General features: G+C 36.2%; 1 long non-coding RNA gene across 1 annotated transcript in view; it reads left to right on the plus strand.

Moving 5' to 3' along the window:
- LOC134199083 (uncharacterized) overlaps positions 1-17437 on the plus strand; it is a 37314-nt gene extending 19877 nt beyond the window's left edge. Inside the window, exon 2 of the long non-coding RNA XR_009973442.1 lies at positions 16044-17437. This is a non-coding gene — a long non-coding RNA (uncharacterized LOC134199083). The remainder of the gene's footprint in view (positions 1-16043) is intronic.
- The last annotated feature ends 4460 nt before the right edge of the window (positions 17438-21897 follow it).

Consider the following 21897-nt stretch of genomic DNA (forward strand, 5'->3'; position numbering starts at 1 on the left):
TATATTATGTATATATTTCTTCTGTGCGTGTGTTTGTCACTGAACTCCTCCTAAACGGCTGGACCGATTTTAATGAAATTTTCTGTGTACCTTCAGGAGGATTCGAGAATGGTTTAGATTTACAAATCAGCCCGGCAGATGGCGCTGCAGTCGTATTTAAGTTATTTATCTTTCCTAGAAATAATTTATATGGCATAACAACGTTTGCCGGACCAGCTAGTATTATATAAGTTTAAAATATCCAGTCCTTTTAGATAAATGGTTACCGTAACTCGCAGAAATTCTCGAAAGCATTTTTCCTTTGGTACAGATTTAAGCCATTCCACGGTTTTCATTCTTTCGCTTTACAACTTGTGACTGTATATTTCTTCTGATATTCAAAAACGTATCTTAATTTTAAAACACATTAACTTCGAACAACAACAAAATTGGTAATATAGACGAAAAATCGATTACTTAAAATTTATTCTTAATGAAACGAATTCCTAAAACTTTCTCAAGCCACAAATAAAATGATCACTGCGTGAGAAATAGCTCAAAAGACGTGTGTTATTTGTATCCAGCGGCAAACGAATATAAGGGCCGATTGAAACATGTACTTGTTTTCTTAATGCTCTTCATCTATCATGGCTTACAACGAACTTGAAGACAACACGAAAATGTTAAGTCATTTATGAATAACATTTGTTGTTTTTGGTATTTTCTCATGAACGATGCCCTTTGATATTAATTTTATTCAATAAGTATCGTTCAATTTATTTTACTTGTTCAATACTATTAGTTATTATTGGGCGTCCCCCTGCCCGTTGGACCGATGACTAGCGGCGATATGCTGGGAGAGATTGGATGCGGAAGGCGGAGGATCGTTCAGTGTGGCGGACTATGGGAGAGGCCTACATCCAGCAGTGGAGAGATACAGGCTGATGATGAATTATTATTGTGTTTTATTGTAGCATTGTGTTTAAAGACTACTTGATGTTTGAAACGCATGTAGGAAATAAGCGTCTGGGATAAGAAATCAGATTTCTTGGTCGCTTACTCATTTTAGCAACTTTACCTGAATCGAAGAGGCTGAATCGGAAGGCTATGTTAATTTTTAATGATTATAAGCTTACTAGCCGTACTCACCTGCTTCGCTGAGCATTTAAAATTAACATTATTATTTATCATTAGGGAGTTCAACACTCAGATAAATATTAGCCTATCCATTAAGTACATGTATTTTCTACATGGATACCAAGTTTCAAGCCAATCGAATGCATGGTTCACTAGTTATAACGGAACATCCGTAAAAAATTCTGTAGATTTATATAGGTATATTAGTAAAGATACCTAAAGATCTCATAGCTTTTTTTGTTTTTCTTGCTGTTCGAACGCATGGCCTATTCGATGGTGTGTTATGGTCCCTCGGCGACACCAGCAATGAAAGGGGCACACCCGGGCCACTGTCTACAATTATTGATTCTTATCAAGCCTCGTTTGAAGGTGAATATGTCATAGTCTCGTTTATTCCCCTATCGTACGTCGTTTTATTACCATTTTTGGGCGTACTTACCAATGTGGGGTACTGAAACAAATTTGATGTCTTAATTTTATATGTATACTAGCCGTACTCGCCCGCTTTGCTGGGCATTTAAAATTAACATTATTATTTATTGTCATTATCATTAGGGAGTCCAACACTCATATAAATATTAGCCTATCCATTCAATAGTTATAACGGAACATTCGTAAAAACCACTGCAGATTTATATATTAGTATAGATTTATTTATTTTTCTTATTTAATTTTTTTATTTCATATTTACCTACTTATATAATTTCCGTCTTTCGTAAGGTCTCGAGTATAATAAAATTTGTAAAGAAGTCACAATGCCTTCAAATTTTTTTTTATTTTTTTTTATTGCTTAGATGGGTGGACGAGCTCACAGCCCACCTGGTGTTAAGTGGTTACTGGAGCCCATGGACATCTACAACGTAAATGCGCCACCCACCTTGAGATACAAGTTCTAAGATCTCAGTATAGTTACAACGGCTGCCCCACCCTTCAAACCGAAACGCATTACTGCTTCACGGCAGAAATAGGCAGGGCGGTGGTACCTACCCGCGCGGACTCACAAGAGGTCCTATCACCAGTATAATAAGTCAAATATTTGCTTAATACTCTTTTATTTCTAGGTATTTTTCTTTGTTGTATCACTCTTGTCTGAGCGGTCGCGATCGTCATTCTGTATCATTGCTGTAGGGCAGATGCTGTGCTCCTCACGAGCAATCGCCACTTCTCCCGGTCTGTGGTGAGCCTGGTACACTCATGCAAACAACCGCCAACTGCCCACTTGACTTGGTCGGTCCATCGCATGGGCAGACTTCCACGTGATCTGGTGACCATTAGAGCTACTCCATTGCGACTGCCAGTGTCACCTCCAGAAAAGTATATGGCATGGTTTTTTTTTTTTTTTTTATTGCCTTTGTAGGCAGACGGGCATACGGCCCACCTGATGGTGAGTGGTTACCGTCGCCCATGGACTTCAGCAATGCCAGGGGCAGAGCCAGGCCGCTGCCTACCGCTTAATACTCTCCACAAGCCTCGTTTGAAGAAGGACATGTCATAGCGCTCGGGAAACACCGTGGAGGGGAGCTCATTCCATAGCCGGATGGTACGTGGCAAAAAAGATCTCTGGAAACGCACTGTGGATGATCGCAGTGGCTCCAGGTAGTATGGATGAACTCTACTCCGGTGGCGGGCGGTGCGATGGTAAAAACGAGATGCTGGTATCATCTCGAACAATTCCTCAGAGCACTCCCCATGGAACATACGGTACAAAATACAGAGGGAACCGAAGTCCCTCCGCAGACCCAGAGGCTCCAAACGATCCGAGAGAATGGGATTATCGACAATCCGAACGGCCCTCCTCTGTATGGAGTCAAATGGAAGAAGCTGGTATTTGGGAGCCCCAGCCCAGAGATGGGAGCAGTACTCCATGCGAGGCCGGACTTGTGCTTTATAAAGCAGAAGTCTTTGTCCAGGCGTGAAGTACCGCTTCGCTCTGTTGAGGACTCCCAGCAATTTGGACGCCAACTTGGCTTTGCCTTCCAAATGACTCCGAAACTGGACATCGCTCGAAATGTCGACCCCAAGTATCCCGATACTCTCGGAAGGTTGCAGGGATACTCCTTGGAATTGCGGCGCCATGACAAAGGGGTCCTTCTTCGCAGTGAACGCGCAAACTTGTGTCTTTATCGGGTTGAATTGAACCAAGTTCAATTCACCCCATTCGGAGACTCGCCCCAGAGAGTTCTCCACTTCAGATACAAGTTTTGATCGTCTCTCTTGCACCACGCTCCGAGAGAGACTCTGATGGCCGATATATCGCGCATCCCCCGTGCTGTCATCTGCATAGCAATGCATGCCATCAATAGACAGCATGTCATTGATATACAGGATGAAAAGCGTGGGGGAGAGCACCGAACCTTGTGGAACGCCAGCGTTAATGGTCATGGTATCAGAACAGTCACCGTCTACAACGACCGTGATGCTCCGCCCATCCAAAAAGCTAGCGATCCACTTGCAGAGACCCTCGGGGATTCCGTAAGATGGTAACTTCGATAGAAGTGCCCTATGCCAGATGCCTTCTATGGGATTCAGAGAAGTATCCGTTACCCTTCCAGTGAGTCTCACTGAGTACACAGAAGTTAAGACCGCATCTGGCGATCTCCTTTTCTACGATGGTCAGCCCGGTGTTAAGTAAACCACTATAAGACAACGATAAATATATGTCTGTGTGCAATATATCCAGCTCATTTTTTTTTAAATTTTATTCGAATATGTGGTAATATTAAAAAATACCACCACAATCCGACCACATAACACGGTCGCGCTCAAGCAAAACTGTAGATCGTAAAGTTGCTCATATTTAAGTATGCCCGCTACGTTTGAAGTTTCGCCTCAAATTGTCTGGTGCGGTGTTAGTTTTACTGCATCCACGCCTGTACGCTTCCAAGGGGTTTTTCATATTTAAAATGTTTAAAATATACGCCTCTTTCCGTCGAAGGGCAGTTTGAACGGACATTCGCATTTTAAATTTCTTAGTTAATGGATTGGTAAAACATTTATTTATTTTTGGAACGAAGTTCCTTATGCGACGACGATGCGGAGGGATACCTTAACCAGGAAAAAGTTTCCGTAACGTAAGATTCTCATTAGTAATGCACACAGTGTACGACTAAACTTTGTAATAATGTACAAATTAGTAATGCACACAGTGTACGACTTAACTTTGTAATAACGTACAAAAAATAACATATTTTTTATCATTCATTGACCACGATCTGAGAGCGTTCGTTTGCGCAATACACTAACTCATTATGCAAACAACTGTGAATGAAGTGTACCACAATAAGATTGCACGTTACCAAATGACTGTGGGTTGTTGCGAAACCTCCAGTTTTATTTTCTTTTATACCTCGAATAGAACTTAAAATTAATATTTTTATAATAAGGAACTTCGTTTCTATCCGGTGTCCCACGACACCACACATTTTTTATTTTTTATTTAGACAAGTATGTAGTCTGCATCAACATTGAGGTTTTAAAAGATTGACAACTGATAGGCTAAATGTTCTCACAAATGACATTGACATTAGGTTCACGTAATATCTTGCATAAGAATTGCTTCACGATAATTAAGGTACTTAAATTGATTTGTTTGATTTTTCTATCCATAGATAATGCATATAAACTAGTTATAGATAAGCAACTCAAGCACTCAACAAAAATGTTTACGGGCGTCGGCCACTAGATGGCTTCACTTCGATTAGTTTCTCATTACTCTTGTAGATGACAGTAACATATTAACTATCTATCCTATCTATATCTATACTAATATATATCTATACTAATATCCTATATTTTATTTTTAATGAAGGATTTTTTAAATTTTCAGAAACCACAAATTGATAAAATTTAATCAATTTGCCTATCTCTATATATAAAAATGAATTGCTGTTCGTTAGTCTCGCTAAAACTCGAGAACGAAAAAATATAAAAAAGCTCGGAATTATATAAAAACAAACAATTTTGTTTTTCCTTTGATGTGTCCCCTTGATGTGTCTTTTATTTATCGATTGAGGCACTACGAAGTCTGCCGGGTCAGCTAGTAACAAATAAAGATTTGTATGTTTTTATTTTTTTATTCTGTGTTTACTTATAGAATAATTTTAAATGCCTTAACTTTAACAACATATAAGTTTAGGGGCATTCGCTACAAGATGTCGCTAGTTTCCATACAAAAAAATATTTGTCTTAAAGTATCGTTCAGTTTCGGGGCCCTGTTTCTATCAATCAAATATTTCTATCAAACTTTCTTAACTGGATGAGAACCTTAAAATACAATTTTATTGGAAGGCGATGATTTTTTTATGGCATTGAATTGGTAGAAGAGTTCAAGGTCCCCTAGTGTTAAGTGGTTACCGGTATCTATAGTTATCACATCTATCTCTATCATCTATAGTCATCAAATTTAATGTAAAAATACATTGAATTAGTGAATACAATTGAAATCGTAAATATTTAAATTTCATAAGTTCTTCAAGTTCCTAAAGTTTATTTATATCGCATCCAATTATTATATATTATATAATATGCAATTTACGAAACGGTAATGATGTGATAAATTAAATTTGAAAGTAAAATATGTATATCTACTATTTTTCTCATGTGTCCGCGTTACTAAATCAACTTGGAACAATTTAACATTAGGATATTTTATCTAAAGAACATTGCGACATGTGTGTGTGTAGCTCGAAGCAACATTAAGAATGCTTCAAACAGACACGTCACGTACGCTTACTGAAAAATGTTTATAGCCTTTCGAGTTATCGCATTCGCTTGTAAAATATAAACCGAAATCAAACGACCCTTGGATTAAATTTCAAAATGATATCTCATAAAAAAATTGTAAGATATCTGTTTGGCATATCAAGGTATGCCAATTTCGTCGGAAATTATTTCTATAGAGCCAGAAATAAATGTCTCAAGTAACGCTAACTGAAACCAAACCCGCAAAATTATAATTTGCGTAGTTACTGGAGGTAGAACCTCTTGTGAATCCGCACGGGTAGGTACTACCACGCCGCCTATTTCTGCCGTGAAGCAGTAATGCGTTTCGGTTTGAAAGGTGGGACAGCCGTTGTAATTATATTGAAACTTTGAGACCTTAGAACTCATATCTCAAGGTGGGTGGTGGCATTTACGTTGTAGATGTTTATGGGCTCCAGCAACCACTTAGCACCAGATGGGCTGGAGCAATAATAAATAAAAATGAAAGACTTCAAATGGGTGACGATACACGAACGTACTCAACACGCAATTAATCAAACCTATTAGACTTGGTAGGCAGCGTCTTGGCTCTGCCCTTGGCATTGCTGAAGTCCATGGGCGACGGTAACCACTCAGGTGGGTTTATGCTTGTCTGCCTACAGGGGCAAAAATAACACTAATTTAAGATAAATTTAAAATTAAATCTAATGATTAGACCAATTGTTTTTCGCGAGTCACAGGCATAAATCTACTTTTACAGTTTATTCCCACGCTTTCTATTTTAGTTTTATAAGTTTCGATGTAAAAGTACTAAAACGTGCATAAACGTAAGGAAATGTAAAAGTTAATATATTTTAATATTGACAAAACTGACGGTAGTTCGCACAAAATTCAAACGTCGACGAGTACCATAGTTGTCCACCAAACTGTAAACCAGTTGGAAATAATAACAGTGAAAATATCAGACCCGAGATTAAACTGTAAAAATAGTTTTAAATATTTGAAGATTGAAATTAAAATAGGAAAAGTATGCAGTTTCAGTAACTCGATTGCATTCAACTGTAAATTCGCCGCCAAGACGATACCGCTGGTGTTTCGGGATATCTCACTGGACCCAGAATCAGCCACTGAATCAATTTAGAAAATTTATAAGCCAATTAAGTAATTCCACTATTCGCGTGTTTTTAAAGTAATAATAGGTTAACGTGAACAAAGAATATCCAAATCATATTTTTCTAAGGAAGCATTGCTTAAACGCCACTTTATCAGAACGGTTCGCGTAAACAAAGGCTTTTCTTGTTCAATTAACTTTTAATTTACTACAAGCCGCCTTATCGCGTTGGCTTCGAACGTAGCTCCATTATTTTCAGGAAATAAGCCGGCGACTGAAAATTGTTCGTCATGCTCTTATTTGTTTTTCATATTTACCATTCGTTTTTCAATGCAGTGGCTTTTGTATTGCAGTTGCATGTTTCTTTGAAGTTTTGAGTTTTTTTTTTTCTTTGGCAGAAATTTAATCTATGTCTGTGTTTCTGGATATGTTTTTTTATTGCCCTTGTAGGCAGACGAGCATACGGCCCACCTGATGGTGAGTGGTTACCGTCGCCCATGGACTTCAGCAATGCCAGGTGCAGAGCCAAGCCGCTGCCTACCGCTTAATATCTACTATACTTAATAATACTATATTAACCTACACACTTATTTATATGAGCTAGCGGTACGCTCCGGCTCCGCTCGGGTCTTTAATAAAAATTTCAACGATATTTGACGTTGTTTTATTTTTTTTTCAAATAAAATAACACTTATTGTGGCATAACTATGTATAATAGTCAGAAATATGTGGGTGGGTGTGTAGTAGCGACAATGTCGGCTTCTAATGGAAAAAGAATTTTTCAAATCGGTCCAGTAGTTTCGGAGCCTATTCGAAACAAACAAACAAACAAATCTTTCCTCTTTATAATATTATTATAGTATAGATTAGTACCTATAGAGTATAGATAAGGAGTCTAGAACTGTCACCTTCGAACAGATACATATTCCCGTTCTGTGCACACTACGATTATCCTACGAAATAAAACGATAAACAATACATAAAATACGTCATTATTGGACAAAAAGGCCTCAATTACATACAGCATTATATCGCTGTGAAGATGTCATTCCACAAGGGGGAAATCGGGGGTCATCCAATTTGCATACCAAACTCATGCCGGCGTTGAGAGAAATAAGAGCGGTTAAACGTTCCGATATTTGCTTCGATTCGGCCCTGGAGAGCCTATTGCCCGAATCGAAATTGAGGTCTAAATTACAATTGTTATCACTTAACTATTTAGAATCGATTTTATGGCATTTGTGTGTTTATGGCTTAAGGTATTTTTTTTTATTGCCCTTGTAGGCAGACGAGCGCACGGCCCACATGATGGTGAGTGGTTACCGTCCCCCATGGACTTTAGCAATGCCAGGGGCAGAGCCAAGCCGCTACCTACCGCTTAATACTCTCCACAAGCCTCGTTTGAAGAAGGACATGTCATAGCGCTCGGGAAACACCGTGGAGGGGAGCTCATTCCATAGCCGGATGGTACATAGCAACAAATACCTCTGGAAACGCACAATGCATGACCGCAGTGGCTCCAGGTAGTGTGGATGAACTCTACTCCTGTGGCGGGCGGTGCGATGGTAAAAACGAGATGCCGGCATCATCTCGAACAATTCCTCAGAGCACACTCCATGGAACATACGGTACAAAATACAGAGGGAACCAAAGTCCCGCCGCAGACCCAGAAGTTCCAAAATAGGTTCTATTTTCAGATATTTCTACAATGTTTTCTTGAGGACTTCTGTAAAATTTTATTTAACACTTTGTAAACTGTATATTATGATTGTGATAAAACCACCAACAAAAATGGAACTAGATGTGCAAACTGCTGGCGAAGCTTGCTTACGAAGCTTAAGGTATCGTTGTTATCGGTCAGACCTTTCTAAATCACATAACTTTCTATAATTTGAACGAAGTTCTTTTAAGTTTAAGTTAAAATCTTTTTTGACGTGACAACGTCTTATAATTCGATGGAGCCTGCTGCACGCACGAAAAAAACATGACTCATGCGGCGTTACCTCGCTCTGAAGCGTTCCATTTAAGGCTTGCAGTGCAAGCGAGAGCGGGCAACGAGCGATAAAGAGGCACAATCGGTCTTCGCGTTCGGCAGCGTTCGACATCTGTCTCTCTCCTACTTGAGTTAGCGATGCATCCGCGTGGACAGCTGCTATACAATGCTAATAATACATTTACATGTTTTCGTCAAGTATGAAGTTCAGTGAAAAGTCAATGTGGTGTCAAATGCTTATAGCGACGATAATTGCGATAATTGAAAAATGAAACCATTCCATCAGTATTTTCTTATGACGTTGTCACGTTCAACTATCGTCAGTAAGCCGACTTTACAGACAACCGATTTTTTTCTGGCTAATTTTACATCAACACTTTCATCTAGATTAGCTACGTGAAATTATCTTCTACTTTAACAGACGAATCATAAATCCTATCCAATAAAACACGAACAGAACCGAGTCACTTCACCGAGAAATCGGTATATGTAAATATTTACAGCTGCATTTTACTACCATTTTTAGTTGCTACGATAAATTCGAGTTTATGATTTACTTTTCAATATTTTATTTCTTATGTGATGGGGTCGTATATTTTTATTTGGACCAATAAACGGGAATATCGGAATGTGTTTTGGTTAATTGATTGTGGTATTGTTGTGTATCGAATCTAAGTCAATAAAAATCTAGCCTTAACTACAAATTGCAAGCAATCGCAAGCCGACCAACTAAGAGCAATAATAACTTTCGTTTTTTTTTTCGTATTAAACTTGTCCGTCTTTTAATACAAAACATCTAGTGTTGAGTGGTTACCGCAGTTTAATATAAGAATGTAAATACCGGTACTTCAAATGGAAATGTAATCAGAAATATGTAAAGAAATGTAATCAGAAATATGCACGATACCTATGGGTATCATCATCTGCCCATATCTATCCACTGCTAGGCATAGGTCTTTATACACTCCACAGACTACTGCGCCCGGTCTTTGGTTCTCCTCATGATCTAAAGGAAAAGGTCTCATAATATGTCCAATAAAATATCCATACTGCCAACCTCTGCCCGGAACATTTTCTGGGTTGAAGGGTAGAGAAATCGTTACTTCAACCCAAAAGGCGTATCGACCTCGGTTCTAAATTCCTATTGGGCTGTCGGACTGCAAAAAAAAGTTACAGTTGAGCAAATTGACTATGCTTTGAAATAAAAAGTTGTTAAAATGCAAAACCGAAATATTAATACTTGTCATGCGAGACAAAAGATTATAATGCTGCCACAGCTACTTGTCTTATGCAGGGTATTTAAAACAGAAAGAGCTGCAGAAAAGACGAATGCTACTTTTTAATGTATTCGTGAAAAATCCACACGAAGACTGAACAATAGGAGAACATAATTTAATAGAACATATTAGTTAAATAGAGCCTCAGTATTTTATGTCGTTGGACAAGGGAACAATAAATTTTCACGGGGCTTTGCAAAGCCACCTTTTATTAACGAGACTCAGTCCCGGCCTTAAATAATTAGGCAATTACTTTTGTTTATTGTACAAAAACGTAATCGCGCATAAATGGTCGTGAAACACGAATTTACTTAATTCTCTTTTGATAATAATTCCTTTTTTACGACTAATTAGATTCGGTGAGTCAAATAAAGTATCCACCAGATTCCAGACCAATTCAATATCTGAGTGGAACTGAAAATATCCTATTTCTTTTAATATTATTAAATAAGACAGTTATTATTACATTTAAAAGTTCATTTTATTGAATGAAATTTTAATTTCATAAAATGCTCATATTTTGAGTGTAATAATATGATAAATATGTTAAATATATTCAATCTTAAGACAAGTTTAATCACGAACATATTCTGAGTGAATCAATACGGGATATACATAAAAACGAAATGCTTTCAACCTTTCAAGAATTCACAACTTCACTGGCGGCACCATATAGTTAACATTCAATTTTCGACTCGAACCAAACGAAAATACTGTAGAGCGCTCCGTGCAAAAATGTATAAATCCCTGAAATTTATAGACGTATGAATAAGAAATACAGAAAATAGTTTCGTTCGTTTCGCGGCGCGAAAATTTATACGGTGAAGCGAAATCGTGCGGAAAATTTGCAATTTAGAAGTAAAAGGGGAATGCCAATAAGCCATCGATTATGTAGATGCAAGCCTTTGTGCAGAACTGCAGAGTTATCATTGCCTTCAGTTCGCCGTTCAGAAACGATTTGTCAGGATATTTGCAAAAGAATTTTCGTTTACTGTGAATACTTGCACCGTTTTGCAAAAATAGTGACGGAATTGACTTTTCGTGGATTGGGTTTGTACAATAAATGTTTGTTCTGACGCTTTTTAAGTAATAGAGTTTATGAGTAAGGCATTACTACATTTACTTTACTTTTCTGACTTCAAAAACAGTGATCTAAAAAGCAACAGTACACACAGATAACTAGGAAATTATTTCTCTTAATTTTCAAAGCCCGTATAGTTTAGAAAACGGCGCTAAACGTAACGTCCCAACGTGTGACGTCTTTGTAGATCAAAAATTACGATTTGATAACCATCAATCACACATTAAAAATTATTATCCACAATTGGCATTATTGACATCATTCGTCGTCGTGATCTCAAAAATATTCAATTAAATAGAAATTGTTTTGTTATTGCTTACCTATAGTTAACAATAGGCAACGCCCAATAAGCCTACTATTTTAATAACACAACATTAAAGGTGTTGTTTATTTTTGGACGTCAACTGAAAGTTTTAAGTATAATTAAGAGACGTCCATCCTTTAACTAATATGCATCACACGATTACTCTGCAATATAACGAAATTATCAGCCCATTTAAGTAAATTAGTCCCCACCAAGTAGTTAGATATTTGAAGAATATACTCAAAAACAAGAAGAAAAAAAACGATTAGGTTACAATTTATTCAAGAACTCCGAATATCTCCAGCTATTTGGTACCATAGGATCAACGAAAGAAATAATGTCATTTCATTTTGTATTATCGAACTATTAAAATCTGTAATGAAATTTTTTGAATTACCATGGTACTTAATGCACGTTTTGACCTAACAAACAGTCCTTGTGACGATATAAAAAGATACTGTAGAAAACAAAAATATATATTGACGACCTTTTGCCTCCATGTGTGTTTGTAACGCGACACTAGGGCACACTATCGTCCCTTGTGTTTGTAGTGGAACCGAATATGGCGCATTAGATTGTTTTGCCTCCATTATCTTGCTTTGATGCCACTACACACATGTGTTTCGACATATGTAATGGGACATTGTTTTTGTGTTCAACGGATCACTGTACTGAGTAATGTTCTATTTTAATGATTAGTAGTGTCTTGTTATGCGTGTGAAGCATTGAATGAGGTACTCGTTTGATGTAATAAGCTTAGAAAATATTTATGTGAAGAGCAAAATGACGTAGCAGCAGAAGATCTTTTTATGTGTTACTTATTCTGGATTCTTTATTGTACACACAATTAATACAATACAATAATTGCGAAAAGTTACTGAAACTTATAGTACCTAGTTGCTTTTTTTTTAAATAATCATGTTAATACTCATAATACTTGCCTTTTTTGACGTAATATGACTCCACTTATGGCGACTTACGCTGTAACAGGTCTAATTAAAAGCTCTATGTTTAAATGGTTTATTCAAATCTAGAGCAGTAAATGATAAGTTATTATTATAGCTTTTAAAATTTTGAACTCGATAATTTCACATAACCATGTTTAGAATAGCTTCACTCACAGTCAAGAATCCGCGTGGTATTTGCAATATTTGTTATTAATGATCTGTAATGTATTTGAAACGCCTGAAAGAATAAAACGACAATGAAAAACCAAATATTAAATTGTAAATTTAGTTTTAATTATAAATAAATTAATTAAAATCAACAGTGAAAAATCAACTGGGAAACTAATTAGATCTTAGCTTTAGCGTAAAGCTTAAACTTCGCTTACTTAGCAATATTTAAAAACCGTCCATCTAGAAAATACGATAGGACTTAGTGTACGGCTTTGTTTTAAATTGACTTAAGGTAAATAACATTTTCCGTTACCTACTTCAAAGTCGTAGTTACGTTGATGTTGGTGCTGATGAAAATAGTTTTGGTATTGACACGCACGAGGCACGAGGATGCTTGAATTCGAGTCTTATAAAATTCAAGCCCCTTGATCTCTTCATAATAAAAATTCCGTATTACGAAAGGAAAGCTTTCATTTTAAACATACGACTGCAGTAAAACATCGAAGAATTTTTTTGTTAAAAAAAATGCTTTCTTTAACCATTAATCACGTGTACAATGCATGTCAGACGGTCTACGCATGCTTAAAAGGGGACCGAATATCCTTAAATGGGGAAACGAATGAAAACCGCATTTCCTTTGAACGCTTTTATACATTGACTTATTAGAAATTTGAGAGAATAAAATATGTTCTTGATAAAAAAATGTACCAGAGTTTTAACGTAGTTATTTATGATATTAATATTTGGACACTAAGAATGATTCGTGAATTAAAAACTAACATGTCTTATTTAGTAAAATCTGTTCTTCAAATCTACCTGTTAATAATTGCAACCTTGGCTGAAAGTCGGACACTATTTTTGCAAGTGTGATAATCTTTTAAACCTTTTCTTTTAAACAATAAGGAAAGTAATCACTGTGGATATAATGCTCTTGCCGTTACAAATGATATTGCAGATTAAAATTAAATTCAGCCAATTTCGAAGACGAATAATTATGAGCATTATCCTCATTAAAACTGAACGGCTAAGACATATTTTTGACAACAGTCTCCGTGAATAGCCACTTAAAACATAATGGATCTAATTAACTGGCAAAATTTTACTGCCGCGCACTCAAAATAACCATTTGGGAGACATTCCCCTCTATATATTTCCATAATAAAAGTAAATTAGCAATATTCGCCAAAATGTCACCCATAGGGGTGGACTGGACCGGGCAGTTCGACCAATTACTAGCTGGTTTTCGAAATACCCGATATAAACCGACTAATTGATATTTACGCTTCATTGAATCTCTGCGTGTGCAATACCAGAACAATATTTATCAGTCAATTTATATGTGAATGTAGTAAATGAAAATATATGCGTCGCTCAACTAATATTTCGGTACACGGCCACTTATAGATAACTCTATTTGATAATGGTTATAAACTGGCTACACAAGTATTATTTTCGATTTCGAGGTGATATTTTTTTAAATTAAATCACAGTTTTGTATTAAAATAGTCCTGAATAATGTTGTTCATTATTAAGCTCAAATAGCATTGATGTACCATATTTTACTGTTCAATTTCTACCCAAATTTTGAAGATGGTAAAACGGTATGATCTTTGAGTCTACACTATTGCATTCTTGGCTACTGCTCATGGCTAATATAACAAATATATCGGTTGTAGCAAGCACCTAATCGATTATATAAAAATATCACATAATATATTATGATAAATAACTTCGTCTTAAGGTTCCTATAGATTGCGAGACTTTCCAAACTCGTTTGAAAACAGTTTTAAGCCCTCGTTAGTCTTTAACTATCTCAACTCTAACCGCTGACAAATCTGCGGTACTCCCGACATTTTGTTTCCCATAGTTTCGGACGCTTCGGCATTATTCAAACGCACCAGTCCCATTTAGCAGCGTCCTCCGCAACATTTGTATCTATCGCCTTTGACCGGCATTGCCCATTAGTATGCAGATAAGATTGAAGCGTAACAAAGACCTCTGGGATAGCAAATTCAAATGCCCGTTCGGTATTTAGATAACTAGTTGTTATTCTATTATACAATGAACATTTACAATTGATTTACTTGTAAAGATTTACATGAGAGTAAAATGCCGTAAATTTATTATAAGGTGAATTATTGCAACTTCAAATGTTGAAATGTTAGATGAGTTTATAAGTCTTAGATTTTGAAGCCATTGCAAAACTACATAACTTTCGCTTATTCAACCTTGAGGGAAAAAAAGAGATTAAGTTACTGGAAACCAGAATTGAAGTTGGATTATGAATTTTGGAGATCACGAAATCTATTATTCAGTATATTTTCAGATTTAAGTACAAAAAAAAGGGAAGATTGGTTTTGTTTATACTTGCAAGAGTAATTACTAATGGAGGCATTCTTATCGTTTCAAAAGACTGGAAATTTTAGCATAGCTTATTACGTATTCAATCGGCTTAATAATATAATTAATGTTCATTGTTCATTCTATTCCCACTTGGCTATTCAGGCTTTAATATTTTGCTATTATTACTCGTTAATTGAGCAATATAGATTAGATATAAATGTGCCCATGATTAATGTTCGCAACAATAATATTAATCCATACATTTAATAATTAAGCAAAGACAAAGCAAAAATGTAACCAAATGTAAACGAATTTAATTCAGTTAATTACGCGTCTTTATACAATATGTTACGCAATTGAAGAAAAACGTACTTCAATCTATTGTACGACGAAATAAATGTACAAAGAAGTGGCTTTTGAAACTCTACGCAACATTTGAGATAAATTGTATACTGTTTAGTAAAGATTAATGGCCTCTGCATTTGATCTTTTATATTGGTTGTAATTCAAAAATACGTCGATCAATCAACGTTTGTATGGAACTGGGGAGGTGGTCGGGCAGTCGTTTAAATAGAGGCTTTTCGGGTATGGGCTGCGGAAGGAACCGTATGTATGCATTGTTGAGGTAAATCGTCATATACAAAATGTACAGTAAGTAGGTTGCATGCTTTTTGCGGTTTGTTTTTTCTACGATTATATTTTTACACAGCAACCGACTTACTATTTCTTTCATTATTGTTTTATTGTGCCTTCTTTCTCGGGAAAACAGGTTCAATATCTACATCTATTTTCGTTATAGAGAGGCACACAAGTCTATACCACTCACTTACTATTAAACTAAGGTAAAAACTTACTTACCCTTAATTGTATAAAGGCATTTCGCGTCAAAATAAGCAAGTAAGTGGTTTGACGCACAATAAGCCCTATTTGTGATTACATTTTTTTTCTTTTGTAAGTATATAATATTATGTTTTTCAGAGATTTTTGTGTATTTTTCAGGTGATTTTTTAGAGAGTGCGGCGGTATTCTCGCTACGGTGTCTGTGGGCTGAACTATAAACGGAGAATTTTGAACAAGGACCATGATCGGTGATAGTAAGAGTCTCTTAAATTAAATTGCTGTGACATAATTATGCTAGCACACATGAGCACTAAACAGAGGCTTAGCTGTTGGGTATACAGCTAAATGGTGGGATTAAACGCAGCCATGAGCTCTGTACATACTTGGCGACGCACCGTGGAGAGCGAGATGAGGACTGCTGATATGACCTGGAGTGATGCCAAGGAGCAAGCGCAAGACAGGGTCAAGTGGAGACAATTTGTGAGGGCCCTATGTACCCTAGGACATAGGGTACCCTAGGACAACAACAACATGAGTAACGATAACTCCTCCATCAAGTGAACCGTATTCTTATCCATAAAAAAAAGATTTAATTGATTAATTTTTATCAATCTCTAAAAGTAGTACATTTGAAAAGTAAACTTAGAAGGCGTCTTACTGTTTGTCCGTTACAAAGACAACACGTGCTAGCCATCCGGCACACCTGCTTGGGAAGCGATTGTGATAAATGAATCCACTTATAGGGACGTTTACCTTTATCGAGTTAGAGAGATGGTCCGAGATCAAGATTGTGCATGAAACTTGTTGGTTCTGTCACTTTACTGTTCCATTTTGCTTGTTGCACCTTTTCCCTCTCTTCATTTTGGACCATTACAGATTAAAATTTCGATGATGACCAAAACAATCGATTGGAATTTTTCAATTGTTTTTTTTTTAAATCTCATCATAAATTTATTGTTACTGAAAAATATATTATCAAAATAATTAATTAATTCCCTTTGACGTAATGTTGCAGTAATTAATAATCACTGACAACGAATTGAATATCGAAAATTGTACTCAATGTGATTAACGCGAATTTAAATCACATAATTAATTATCATAAGAGTGATTATATTTTGGTTGTTGTTGTTATTTTGTGTTATTAATCTGCACATCGATGTATAAGTTTAAATCGTGTTTAACGCTGGTCGAATCGCATGAGAAAATTTAATATCTCAATCGTTTTGTAATAGTCGCTGTGCAATTGTGTGAAATCCAAAGAATTGTTAAACGGTAGATAAAGACCGCATGGAAGTCAGTCTACTGAGTTTCTCGCCGGATCTTCTTAATGGGTCGCGTTTCCGATCCGGTGGTAGATTCTGCAAAGCACCGCTCTTGCTAGGGCTAGTGTTAGCTGCACCTCCAGTTTGAGCCTCGAGAGTTAACTACACGGTAGGGTAACGCGGATATAGCCTCTCAAGGCTATCAACATGTGTAGAAAAAAAATTATTAAAAAAAATTGAATCCTTTCTTTGCTTGCTTTCAATACTAATAGTAAATTAATAAGTTTTTCGAATTTAGTTTTATTTGTATAGCTAAGGCAAGTCCTTCGGATGTATTACGTACTTACGTATGCACACAGACAATTTGTTGACCGCCATTTAGAGTACAGTATTGTTAAAGTCGTTTGAAGTCGTCGTGGCCTAACGGATAAGACGTCCGGTGCATTCGTGTTGAGCGATGCACCGGTGTTCGAATCCCGCAGGCGGGTACCAATTTTTCTAATGAAATACGTACTCAACAAATGTTCACGATTGATTTCCACGGTGAAGGAATAACATCGTGTAATAAAAATGAAACCCGCAAAATTATAATTTGCGTAATTACTGGTGGTAGGACCTCTTGTGAGTCCGCACGGGTAGGTACCACCACCCTGCCTATTTCTGCCGTGAAGCAGTAATGCGTTTCGGTTTGAAGGGTGGGGCAGCCGTTGTAACTATAATTGAGACCTTAGAACTTATATCTCAAGGTGGGTGGCGCATTTACGTTGTAGATGTCTATGGGCTCCAGTAACCACTTAACATCAGGTGGGCTGTGAGCTCGTCCACTCATCTAAGCAATAAAAAAAAAAAAAAAAAAAATACATAGATACGTTTTGATGCAGCCGGTACTTTATCAAGTTAATTTAATGTTTTTTTTTATTTCTCTATTATCGAAAAACACGAGCACGCGAACACAGCATAAATGATATATCAAATTAAATTCATAAATAAACGATTGAAATAATGATTTTGTAAACGGTTTAAGTATACGATTGAAAGAATCATAAACAATTAAAATAACGAGACGGTCTTAATTAGTTTTAGTTCGACGTAATGGATAGAGGATATAAAGTATTATAATAATATATTAATTAACATTATTTTATTAGAAAGGCTTCGTCATTTTCAAGTAAGCCGAAGAAATACGTAGTACCGTTAATGATTGGTAATATTATATCTTATTTACTTTCAAAATAGAAATCTATATTAAAATTACGACATGATATTGTTTCCTGTGATCGTTCGATCGGATAAGAGCCAAAGGTTGATGTTAGTTGTTATAGTATAAATTAAGAATTAAAAATTTTCAATTGCACAACTATATATGTAATAACTAATTCGCCCCAACAAAACGGAAGTTTTCTTTTTCTCATAGGATAACTGATGGACTGATGGACGCTACCATTAAAATTATTTCTACTTAGTATAATTACTTTATTAGTATAATTAGCGTTTTTTTTTGTTCTTGCTTCCATGGGTGGACCAGCTCACAGCCCACTTGTTGTTAAGTGGTTACCGGAGCTCATAGATATCTACAACGTAAATACTGCCACCCGCCTTGAGACATGAGTTCTAAGCCTCAGCTTTTACTGTATAACGGCTGCCCCGCCCTTCAGACCGAAAAGCATTACTGCTTCACGGCAGAAATAGCAAGAGTGGTGGTACCTACCCACGCGGACTCACAAGAGGTCCTATCACCAGCAATTACGCAAATAATAATTTTGCGGGTTTGATTTTTACTACACGATGTTATTCCTTCACCGTGGAAGTAAATCGTGAACATTTGCTAAGTACATATTTCATTAAATAAATTGATACCCGCCGGCGGGATTCGAACACCGATGCATCGCTAGATACGAATGCACCGGACGTCTTATCTTTTAGGCCACGACGACTTAGCGCAATTTTAATTAGTTGTAACTTATTAGTGTAATAAGCTTGAAAAGTAGGATAACCATTATTCCAATGCAATTAAGTTCAACTTTAAGCTTCATAGGGCTCGCTTATTACTGATCGTGACGAAACCGATTATGCCTTTTTCGATGATTTGTGGCCTTTTTCAGCGGCACAGTAAAGAATATCAGTATATTTTACACCTAGTTGTTCTCTACGTGATCGAATCCGAAATGAGGAGATCCGTAGAAGAACGAAGGTTGCTGACATAGCCCGTAAAATTAGTGAACTGAAGTGGCAATGGGCCGGCCACATAGCACGAAGAGAGGACGGTCGATGGGGCAGAAAGATCCTGGAGTGGCGACCACGTACTGGCAAGCGCAGTGTGGGACGGCCACCTACTAGATGGACTGACGACCTAGTAAAAAGCGCTGGGTCTCGTTGGATGCAGGTGGCAATGGACCGGTCGCACTGGAAATCTATTGGAGAGGCCTATGTTCAGCAGTGGACGGCGATAGGCTGAAATGATGATGATGATGATGTTCAGATAATTGATTGGCCCAACTCTTTGAGATCCGTCTCCTGAAATTAAATGGGTAGCCTCTTAGCATACCGTTAATTCGTCTGCTACACCAATATCAGATTGTTTACATATTATGTATTCAAATTGATCGGTCTCAGTAAGTGCAACAAAATGTTTTCTAACTGTTGTTAAATTTTTTATTATTTAATTATTGATAAAGCAGGCCACGTGATGGCCTCGTCATCATGGCTGTCGCAGTGGAAATTAACAAAAATGTTCACATTAAAGTAATAATTATGTTTACTCCAATGGTACCTCGATCTCTTCAATAATACATTAAATGATTTATCCAAAATGCTGTTTGGAATAATAATTAGTTTCAAAGTGGATATTATTTGAGAAAACATAAAAGCCCGTTGCTACACGAACAAAGTGTAATTACAGACATCCATTCCCCTTTAATGAACCCCTTAGAGGGTGAACCAGACTCATATATGATGAATAATCACTGTTTTAACGCAATATCTTCACAATTTTAGTAATTTTGAACGATATTAAAGACCTTGCCTTGCTAAAAACAGTAGCTATAATTTTTACTCGAGTTCAACTTAAGTACTCGATTACTAGTTAATTGTAGCATTTCGTGTACAATTGGCCTAATATACAGTCTAAAGTTTATAGGACTTAATAAAATGTATGAAGCAAAAAATTTTAAATTACTATTTACTTTGTTCACTTCGCTGTGAAAACTTTTGCACGAATTGGCAGTAAAATCTAATAATTAGACTTGAAATCTAGTGCTATTTTTTTGCAATATATTTTATTTTTAGTATTTTTTCTTTCTTTTTCTGTCTTATAAATGCTATGTATAAATATGTATATCAACGCTTGAAAGGCAAAAGTGACTAAGCGACAATGCGTGAACTTTACAGTAGACTAGTTTAAAGTTGAAATACCTGAAAAAGTTTCTATTTGAACGAATCTAACTGTAGGATTGAAATGATTTTAATAGTACTAAAATATATATATTTTTTGCGCATCGAATATGGTTATTGCCTATCATTTATGTACAAAGCAGTTATTGTAAACGTCGATATGATATTATTATAATATGTACGTCACTGCATGTTATGTGTATGTATGTATACTGTGTGTGTATATGATATTTTATTCTTATTATTCTCTTTTTCTCAACAAGGAATGCACATACCATAGGACTCTCAACACCACCCTTGGTGGACTGGTACAGAATGCCTTAGGTATTAAGTCCACCACTGAACTTTGGTTTATGAGGTTAAATAGATAAATCAAACTCTGCGGAAATTAGGACAATTAAAATGGCTTTGGTCAAAGGCTGGTTTACATTTCAAACAGGAAACAACTAAAACACAACTAAAAGCTTCACTTCACTACTAAGGCGGCAGGATGGTACCCGTGCACATTTCCATTAAACTCAATACATTTTTTTCAATGACCGAATCTACAACCTTTACAATTGATATTTGAAACGCAAACAAGATGTCGAACACTAAATACCTTTCGTAAATACACTGACTCCAACCGGGAATCAAACGTAGACCCCGCGAAATAGAGCTCTATCCTTCAAGAGGGTAGTGGCTACCAATCAACCAACAATGAGGCGGCCAAATCTTTTGTTTCTCATACCCATTTATATAACTGTAAATAAAAACAAAATACATATTGATGGTAATCGTGTCACTTATGGCGTTTCAAGTTTATCTATATATTAATACGTGAAGCAAAAACTTTGTATCCCTTTTTACGAAATTTGCGCGGACGAAGGAGTATGAAATTTTCAACGCCTATAGAGAATATAGAGAAGAAGTGCACAATGCTAATATCCTTTTTAAATAATGCATAAAAGATACATTAAATCAATAAAGAAAACATTACACACACTACCATGTATTTGACACACAAACGCATGCATACTATTTATTTATTTTATATATTATATTATATATTTATATTATAAATTGGGAATAGATTAAATTTTAATATTGTTTGTCTTTAGTAATATTTTTCTATAGTGTAGTCTTGGCGTTGAAAATACAATCATAATAGTGTGCAAACTTACAATTCCAATTAATTATAGTCGAATTTCGACTACTGCGGGACCTCTAGTTGAATGAAAACTATCCAACAATCAAATTTCTAAGCTGAAACGCTCAACTGATGTAAGATATAAATAAAATATCACACGCAGCTGAAAACTTTGAAGTTCACTGACCAAACGTAATAAAGACGCAAATTAAATTCAATCTAATACTGA

This window comes from Bombyx mori, chromosome 6, assembly GCF_030269925.1.
Source record: "Bombyx mori chromosome 6, ASM3026992v2".
In the NCBI taxonomy this organism is placed as follows: Eukaryota; Metazoa; Arthropoda; class Insecta; order Lepidoptera; family Bombycidae; genus Bombyx; species Bombyx mori.